General features: G+C 36.3%; 1 pseudogene; it reads right to left on the reverse strand.

The window, feature by feature from the left end:
- Positions 1 to 8,620, reverse strand: part of LOC130868372 (SH2B adapter protein 1-like) — a 152,952-nt pseudogene extending 144,332 nt beyond the window's left edge.
- Positions 8,621 to 8,888: the final 268 nt, after the last annotated feature.

An 8,888-nucleotide genomic window follows, 5' to 3' on the forward strand; every position in this document is an offset into this window, starting at 1 on the left:
TCCTAATTTACTACAACTTACTGTAGTCTGACAAAAAATTAAAGATTATGGTGATGACTGGTGATTTTCAGCCTCTTGATGAACTTGCTATGCTGACTTCCAAACCTAGTGAGTTCTGTTTACCTGGGCCAAAAATGCAGACTAAACATTTGAATCTTTTAGTCTTTGGGACACAGAACGCATTTTGACAGTATGGTATTCAAACTGCTGTTAAAATATAGGACCTGAGAACTGAGAGCTCAATTTTTCCTCGGGGAGAAAATACTTGTTACAAGGATGGGTGCCTAAAACCCCTCTTTAAAATCGAGGAGGGTAGCCAAAGGGTTTTTGCTGCTTCTCAGAGACTGGGACAATTGCTTAAAAGCAGCAATGTGGTTAGACTTTCACCTACCAGAGAAACCTTTTTTTGTCTTTTTGTTAGAGTGAATTTAAAAGAGTTGTGATGTGACAATTGTGTGTTTATTGTTAATTTTCATTCTAGAATTATGGTATTGACCAGCTAATGTTTGTAACTGCTTTAGTTCACCATAAGATGATAAAAAATTTGACATTTCCTATGAGTGCTTGGATTTGATATATTTGATAAGAGATTTAGATTTTGATATGGCAAAAAATGTTAAGAAACACTCTAGATCAATTGTAAAGGGGTATTCCCAACCCTGGTGATTCTCCTCTCCTTTAATTAGTAGACTGGAGCCATTAGAAGCATGTTTATTCACAAAGCATTATTTAATTGCCGATGAATTCTCTTGACAAAATATTGGCTCATGCACACAGAGCGCAGAAGTACGTTCTACCTTAACCCTTTGTTTGGAGAGATCGGCAGTCATTGACAAGCTTGATCTTTTTTCCTCCCAGGCCCCTAAGATATTGACATGTATGATTAAAATACATGTACCAAAGACAGGTAAGCCTAGGATACAAAAAAGGTGTTCAACTAAGGCAGATTCAATCATCTGTCCTATTGCAGAATCTCAGGCTTCATTAAAACGAATAAAAAGAGAGAAATTGTGGAGGCTCAAAAATATGGGCCCATTTCCAGTTTGTCTGAGTGTCAGAGAGTTAGAGGTTGCTCAAATGATTGACAAGCATAGTTGCCTGTCCCAACTCAGGATGTGATTGCTTGGTTCTTTTAACATTAAAATAGCTCATTCAAGTTGGATCATGCATTCTTGAGTATACAAATGTACTTCTGCTCCTTCTTTTGTAACTATGTAGTCACTGGGAAAGGGGAAGCCTTCAGGATATGTGATCTAGAGCAGTTTTTCTACCTACACAACAGAATGATAATTATTTGATATCTCAGAATGATAAAATGATTAACTGTTTGAGTTAGCCCTTGTATCATGTTAATAAAGTCTCTTGTTACCTTCTCCCTCATTTACATTGGATATAAAAGCTATAAAAAATAGAGGTGATTTTAATACTCACAGAAATGCCCTACCGATTACTTTTGTGTTTTTGTTTGTTTGTTTGTTTGTTTGTTTTTGTTTTTGCTTTTTTTTCAAGACAGGGTTTCTCTGTAGCTTTGGAGCCTGTCCTGGAACTAGCTCTTGTAGACCAGGCTGGCCTCGAACTCCCAGAGATCCGCCTGCCTCTGCCTCCTGAGTGCTGGGATTAAAGGCATGCACCACCAAAAAAAAAATTAGAAAGACAAAATTTAATTTAAGTAAAGAACCATATTTTTAACTGAATAGCATAACATTATATTCTTATGTTTTGCAAATATAAACATGTTTGTAGTATATAAAATATGCCTGATATTATTTATTTTTAACTGAATTTTCCCGTCCTCCTGGTAGTCACTGTGAGCTACTATGTAAGCTTCTAAAAGAGTTGCCCTCCATTACATTTTAAAGAAGCTTATGCTTTTCAAATATATTTATTATCTGAATCTTACCTGTGTAATAGTGTCTATGTTATAGACATGCAAAGATGTACTTTAAAAACAAATGTATGAAAGTAGTAACTGAAATTTTCCTCTAAAATATCTGATAATGAATACAAGGGTAAAAATCCCTTACTTCTTTTATTGAAGAAACATTCTTTGCCAGACTTTTGAATTATTTATACTTAAAACATTATCTCTTTGAAATTTCTTTTGTAAGAAATTGTTACACAATTTAAGGTGCTTTGCTGTCTGAGGGAGTGTATCAATTTCTCAGAAATTGGAAGGCACACTGTGCCTCAGGAGCCATGGACTCTAACCTACAAAACCTTTGATGTATGCCTCTTAAGGCAGCTAGACAAAGCCAACTCCATAGTTCCCCGTAGATGTGTTCTTGAATTCAGTTTGAAAGTATTTTGTTCAGAATGTTACCATCTGTATTAATTAAGGATATCAAATAAAATTAATAAATTTATTTTCTTTTTCTATTGAGTCTTTTGTGGTTTACAATCCTCGCATTGGTGACATGAAAAAAAAAATAGAAAATTCTCTGTCTGTTTCTATTTAGAGGAGTTATTTGTAGCATATTGCTGATAGGGAAAATTCTCCTTTTAAAGTCTTGTAGAATTCTGGCCTGACCCTAACTGTCCCTCACCTCTATTTGGCAGAGAATTTTTTAATTGCTGCTTCTGTCTCATTAGGTGCTATGGCATTGTTTAAATTGTATATTTAAGTTGGTTTAACTTTTGTATTTTTAATATATTTTTTTCCTCATTTTTTATTCTTTTTTAATTAAAATTTCCAACTGCTCCCCGTTTCCCATTTCCCTCCCCCTCCTCCCACATATTGCCCCTCCCCCCGCTCCCCTCCCCCTATCCCCACTCCTCTTCTCCTCCCCCCACTCCATTCCCCCTCCCTCTCGATACTGAAGAGCAGTCCAAATTCCCTGCCCTACAGGAAGAGCAAGGTCCTCCCAATTCTATCTAGGTCCAGGAAGGTGAGCATCCAAACAGGCTAAGCTCCCACAAAGCCAGTTCATGTATTAGGATCGAAACCTAGTGTCATTGTCCTTGGCTTCTCATCAGCCTTCATTGTCCGCCATGTTCAGAGAGTCCAGTTTCACCCCATGCTTATTCAGTCCCAGTCCAGCTGGCCTTGGAGAGCTCCCAATAGATCAGTTCCACTGTCACAGTGGGTGGGTGCACGCCTCGTGGTCCTGATTTCCTTGCTCATGTTCTCCCTCCTTCTGCTCCTCATTTGGACCTTAAGAGCTCAGACCATTGCTCCAAATTGGGTCTCTGTCTCTCTCTCGATCCATCGCCAGATGAAGGTTCCCGTGCCATTCTCCTTGGCCTCTCGTCAGCTCTCATTGTCCACCACATTCAGAGAGTCCGGTTTTATCCTATGTTTTTTCAGTAGCAGTCCAGCTGGCCTTGGTGAGCTCCCAATAGATCGGCCCCACTGTCTCAGTGGGTGGGTGCACCCCTCATGGTCCTGACTTCCTTGTTCATGTTCTCTCTCCTTCTGCTCCTCATTATAACCTTGGGAGCTCAGTCTGGTGCTCCAGTGTGGGTCTCTGTCTCTATCTCCATCCATCGCTAGATGAAGGTTCTATGGCGATATGCAAGATATTCATCAGTATGATTATAGGATAGGTTCATTTCAGGTTCCCTATCCTCAGGTGCCCCAATGAACTAACTGGGGACATTGCCTTGGGCATATGGTAGCCATTCCAAGTTCAAGTCTCTTGCCAACCCTTAGGTGGCTCCCTTAACTAAGGTATGAGTTTCCCTGCTCCCCTATCCAACCTTCCTTTATCCCCATTCACCCCATTCCCCCAGTTCCCCTCATCCTCTCCTTCACACATTTCTCTCCCCATCACCCCTCATCCCCATCCCACCCCACCCCCAAGATTCCAATTTTTTGCCCATCAATCTTGTCTATTTCCCATAGCTGGGAGGATATCTATATGTTTTTCCTTGGGTTTACCTTCTTGTTTAGCTTCTTTAGGATCACAAATTATAGACTCAGTGGCCCCTATCCATGGCTAGAAACCAATTATGAGTGAGTACATCCCATGTTCTTCTTTTTGGGTCTGGGTTACCTCACTCAGGATCGTATTTTCTATTTCCATCCATTTGCATGCAAAATTCGAGAAGTCATTGTTTTTTACCGCAGAGGAGTACTCTAATGTGTACACCCAGGATTATTGCTTGTTTGATAGGTTAATTTTTGAAACAGATTCTTTCTTTCTTCATTTCTTTTTATTTTAAAAGAAAACAAACTATCTTTTTCATTATGTGTACCAATCCAAGTTCCCACTCCCTCCCCTACTATCATTCCCTCCACTTATCCTCCTACCCCACTACCCATCCACTCTACAGAGAGGGAAAGGCACATTGATTTGGGGAAGGTCCAAGGCCCTCTTTACCATATCTAGGCTGAACAGGGTATTCATCTAATAGGTTCCAAAAAATTCAGTACAAGCAGTAGGGATAAATCTTGGTGCCAATGCCAGTGACCCTGCAGTCTGCACCAGCCATGCAACTGTCAACCACACATTCACAGGGACTAGATTGGATTTATGCTTGTTCCTTCCCAGTCCGGCTGGTGTTGGGAAGCTCCTATTAGTTCAAGTAAACTGCTTCAGTGGATGAACCCTTCATGGTCTTGACCTCTTTGCTCATATTCTCACTCCTCCCACTCTTTAACTGGACTTTGGGAGCTCAATCAAGTGCTCTGATGTGGATGAAGGTTCTATGGTGATATTTAAGATATTCATCAATCTCACTACAGGGCAAGGCCAATTCGGGCACTCTCTCCTCTATTGCTTAGAGTCTTAGCTGGGGTCAATTTGTGCTATATTTCCAAAGTGGGTTTACTACTACTGTGATGAAGAAATCTTACTTTAGTCTCTGAGACAACAAGGAATGGAGGTATGCAAAAGTATTTCTTAATATTGGATGTTTCAAAAAAATTTTTACTCATGATAAAACACATAAATTTCATTGTGTAATATTATAAGCTTTCAAAACACAAGTGATTCAAATGCTTATGTTTGGTAAAAATAATTACAACATACTGAGGTTTACATTAGATAAACAAAAATATGCCGATAATCTTTAAAAAAGTTAATTTCTCAGAACAAAAATTCCTGTATAGAAAACAAGGAACATCCCACTTTATCTTATGAACTGCTCCAAAAGTATTCACTGTAATAATTGCTGTTTGTTGTAATTTTTCAATATAAATAGACTTAGGAAACTTGGGATTGAAAAATAAATATTTCAGTGTGATTATTTACAGAGGATGAAATATGAAAAGATGTTTTGGTCAAAGTCAATATGATCCAAATGTATTTGAATTGAGCTCTTGTTTAGTTTAATATGTTATATTCCATATAAAGTGGACACTAATAAAAAGCAACTTTCTAAACTTAGCTTCAAATAATAATATTGTTATCAAATTCTCAGTTCAACAAACATTTTACTTTGCGTATCTTTCTTGAATAAAAAACAAAAAGAAAAAAACAAACATTTTACTATCATTCAAGCAAATATAAACAAAGTTACCCCTTCATGCTATAATAAAATTTTCTCACAAACTGTTAATGTTATTTATTCCAAGTGACTGACAATAAAAATAAATTTGAATTTCTATAGCCTATCACTACTCCTAGCGTCAATTTTTCCCCACCCAAACATTTGAGGAATAAAAGCAATTAGAATTTTGATAGGATATTTATGGTAAGTTGACTTGGAATTTGGTATTGACTAGGAATATTCATGTGAGTTCTAACACACATAATGAACTAACAGATTTAGAATAAATGTAATATTATAGGATTTTATAAAGCTCAGTCATTGCACTCATGTAAATGTTTTTTTCTGCCAAATTGTGAACATGGTTTTATAAAATCTATTTCCCTGTGGGTTACAAAGTACAGAATTCACTCACTTTCATAGAAACTTCCTGATTAGCTAGTTTGATTATATTTCCCCTCTGCCTAAAAGGGAATCACACGCTTTGTGAATTGTGGAATTAACAAAAATTAAGAGTTAGAGGGAAAAATACCAATTCTTTGTTGTTGTTTGGCAACATTATTTATGTAATTCTCTGGTTATATTTAATAGATTTGACATACACAAAACAAATTTAAACCATCTTATAAAATGCTAATTACTTATGACAATCTTATTTCCTTCTTCCTTGACGTGCCATGGAAATAAGTACTTACATTTTTATCAATAATGTAGATCTCATACTTCAAAATATCCATATTTAAAATACCACATCTAGAAGAATTATTACATTGCTTCAAAACAGAACATTATTTTTAATGACCCAAATTGCTCAATTTTTCCCAAATGGAGTATCAGGACCTCATTAACTTTTCATTAAAGAAAATAATTGTTTCCTTTGATTCAAGTAGCTGTTCTATTAAATTACATCTTTTTTTTTTGATTTTTCGAGACAGGGTTTCTCTTTTTAATTGTATCTGATGCATCAGACAGAGGGAAGAAAAAAGACAAAGTATGATTAATTCTCTTCTCACCCACGTAACAGAAAGAAAAAGAGTTTATGGTTTCTCTAGTTCTATAGAAGATAGTTTGATATTAATTTTCCCCAATAACTTTGATTATGACATCCGCTGATATTGTAAAAAGAACACCAATTCCATAGAACAGAAGGAATCTGCTTTATTTCACTTTGCCAAAGAGTCAGAGAATGCATACCACTGTTTGTTAAAAATGAATGGTAAGTTTTACAAGAACTTTGGTGAATGAGTTCTGCAAGGATTCTCACATTCTATAGTTGATCAATTTCCTCATCCTCTGAATTTTTGGGGGGATATTTGACTGCCTTGGCCTTTCCATATTATTGGAAACATTATTAGATTTTTTGAAACCAGGTCCGTCTTCATGACAACTGTTACTTTGTTATGGACATTATCTATTATGTGTATACTTGTGAAGACAAAGTACTTATAAACACCTTCTAAAGTGTGAGGACAAATTCCTCTCACAACATTTCTTTAGGGGTGAATCTATTTCATACAGGTTTGTAGATTTATCTTTATTTAAAATCTTAGTAATAAGTTGAAATTTGTTATAATGTAAATAATATATTCTTTTGCCCAAAAATTCACTAGAATGATAGTCCCTGTGGTATTAGTCCACCTTTTCTCTAGTGACAACACCACTCATAGGTAAAAGTGTTTTTTTTTCTGTCTTCAAATGCTAAAGAACATTTATACCGGAGCAAATTTATTTTTGCTTCACTCATAAATTGTTGTCTATGTTGTTGTATTCTTTAATGTCTGGTAAAATTGAGACTTATATTATTTGAGAAATGTCTCAGTGTGCAGAGACTGGAAAAGGTTAAATTCATATGGCAAAAATATGATGAGATAGACACTGAAATTCAGGCAAATTTAATTTAATGTACATAAAAATTAGATTAGTCTCTAACTAAATAAAAAATGTTTTGTGTTTACTCTGTGTGTACCAGACCAACTCTGACAATGTACTAAACTGAGGTTAAAAATGGGGACAATAATCTCATTTGCACTTGTTTTCCTATTTATCATCCTCAGGATTTGCTTCCCTCTATGTTGTGTTGTTTTAGTTTTTGTCATATACTCTTTTAGTTTCATGGGGTTACAATGTGACTGCAGACAGGATTTTGCATTCTCCTAAGAATTCTGAAGAGAATTCTGAAATACTTTTTCTAATACATGTGGTAAAATTAATTTTATTAAGGCAAAATCACCCATATACCCATTACACTGATAATTTCTACAGTCAGTATTCAATCTGACCTGACTGATAAAATTAGATTGATTCTGAGAGAAGGAAATTATTTTTCATGATAAGTTAGGGTTTCAAAAACAGAAGAAACTGTGCCTAAGGTACACATTATGCATTCACTGAAGGTGGTTTCCACAAAGAGAACATATTCTACCTGAAAAGGAAAGAAATCAGAAAGCTTATCAGTGCCTGTACTACTTAGTGCCTTCATTAAAATATATACCAATATGACAGAATATGAAGGCCATTTGCCAATTGAGCCTGTCCCATTTGCAAATACACAATATTAGTTACCACAACCAAGGCAACTTACTATAGAAAATATTAATTTGTTTTTTGGTTCCAGAAGGATGACAGGTGACATGACAACAAGCAGCAGGCATGGCAGCAGAAGAAGAAATCTCAGATATCACATCTTCAACCACAGTCAGAAAGGAGAGAGAGAAAACTGGAAGTGGGTGAAGTTATAAAATCTCAAAGTCATACTCTCAGTGACAGAGTTCTTCCTTCAAGCATTCAGAACTTAAACCTTCCCCCCCCCCACCCAAAGGCACCAACAACAGATATCAAAGGTTCAAATCTGGAGGCCATTTCTTTTTGAAACCATTATATGCCATACTCCGACTCCCAAAGGCTCATGGCCTGTCATAATGTGAAATGCATTTAGTTCAATTAAAATGCCAATATTTTTAAACTTTCAACATTCTTCAAAGCAAATATCCTACATTTGTCATTTTCAACTTCTTAGTGTCTCTATTATAATTCAGTCCTAACTTTCATAGGTTTATGCAATGCTCTCTTAGAGCCAGATGCACTCTCAAGTCTTTCATTGCCTGGACTCCCCTGCCACAAGCTGCCTGGTTACTGTGGCTATCTGAAACTGCTGAGGAATCCATGGTTCCTCTTCTCCTTCATTCTCCATGTCCCTAAAGTAAGTACCATGTGTATCACAGGAGCAAGTTTGGCTAGTGCTTTTGCTTTCCTGTGACAATTTTGAATCACTTTAGCAGTAGATTTTTTTTTTTTCAATTCAGTTACTTTCTAGGAACAGAAAATCCTTAGGCTTTCTCTCTTCTCACATTGGATGCATAGCTGAATAAGTCCTTGCTTTTAAGGTACTTTTCTTAAGTGCAAAAGTGCAAAGCAGGAGACTTCTCCTTAACTGTGATAATCTCCTTAAAAATTACATC

This window comes from Chionomys nivalis, chromosome X, assembly GCF_950005125.1.
Source record: "Chionomys nivalis chromosome X, mChiNiv1.1, whole genome shotgun sequence".
Lineage (NCBI taxonomy): Eukaryota > Metazoa > Chordata > Mammalia > Rodentia > Cricetidae > Chionomys > Chionomys nivalis.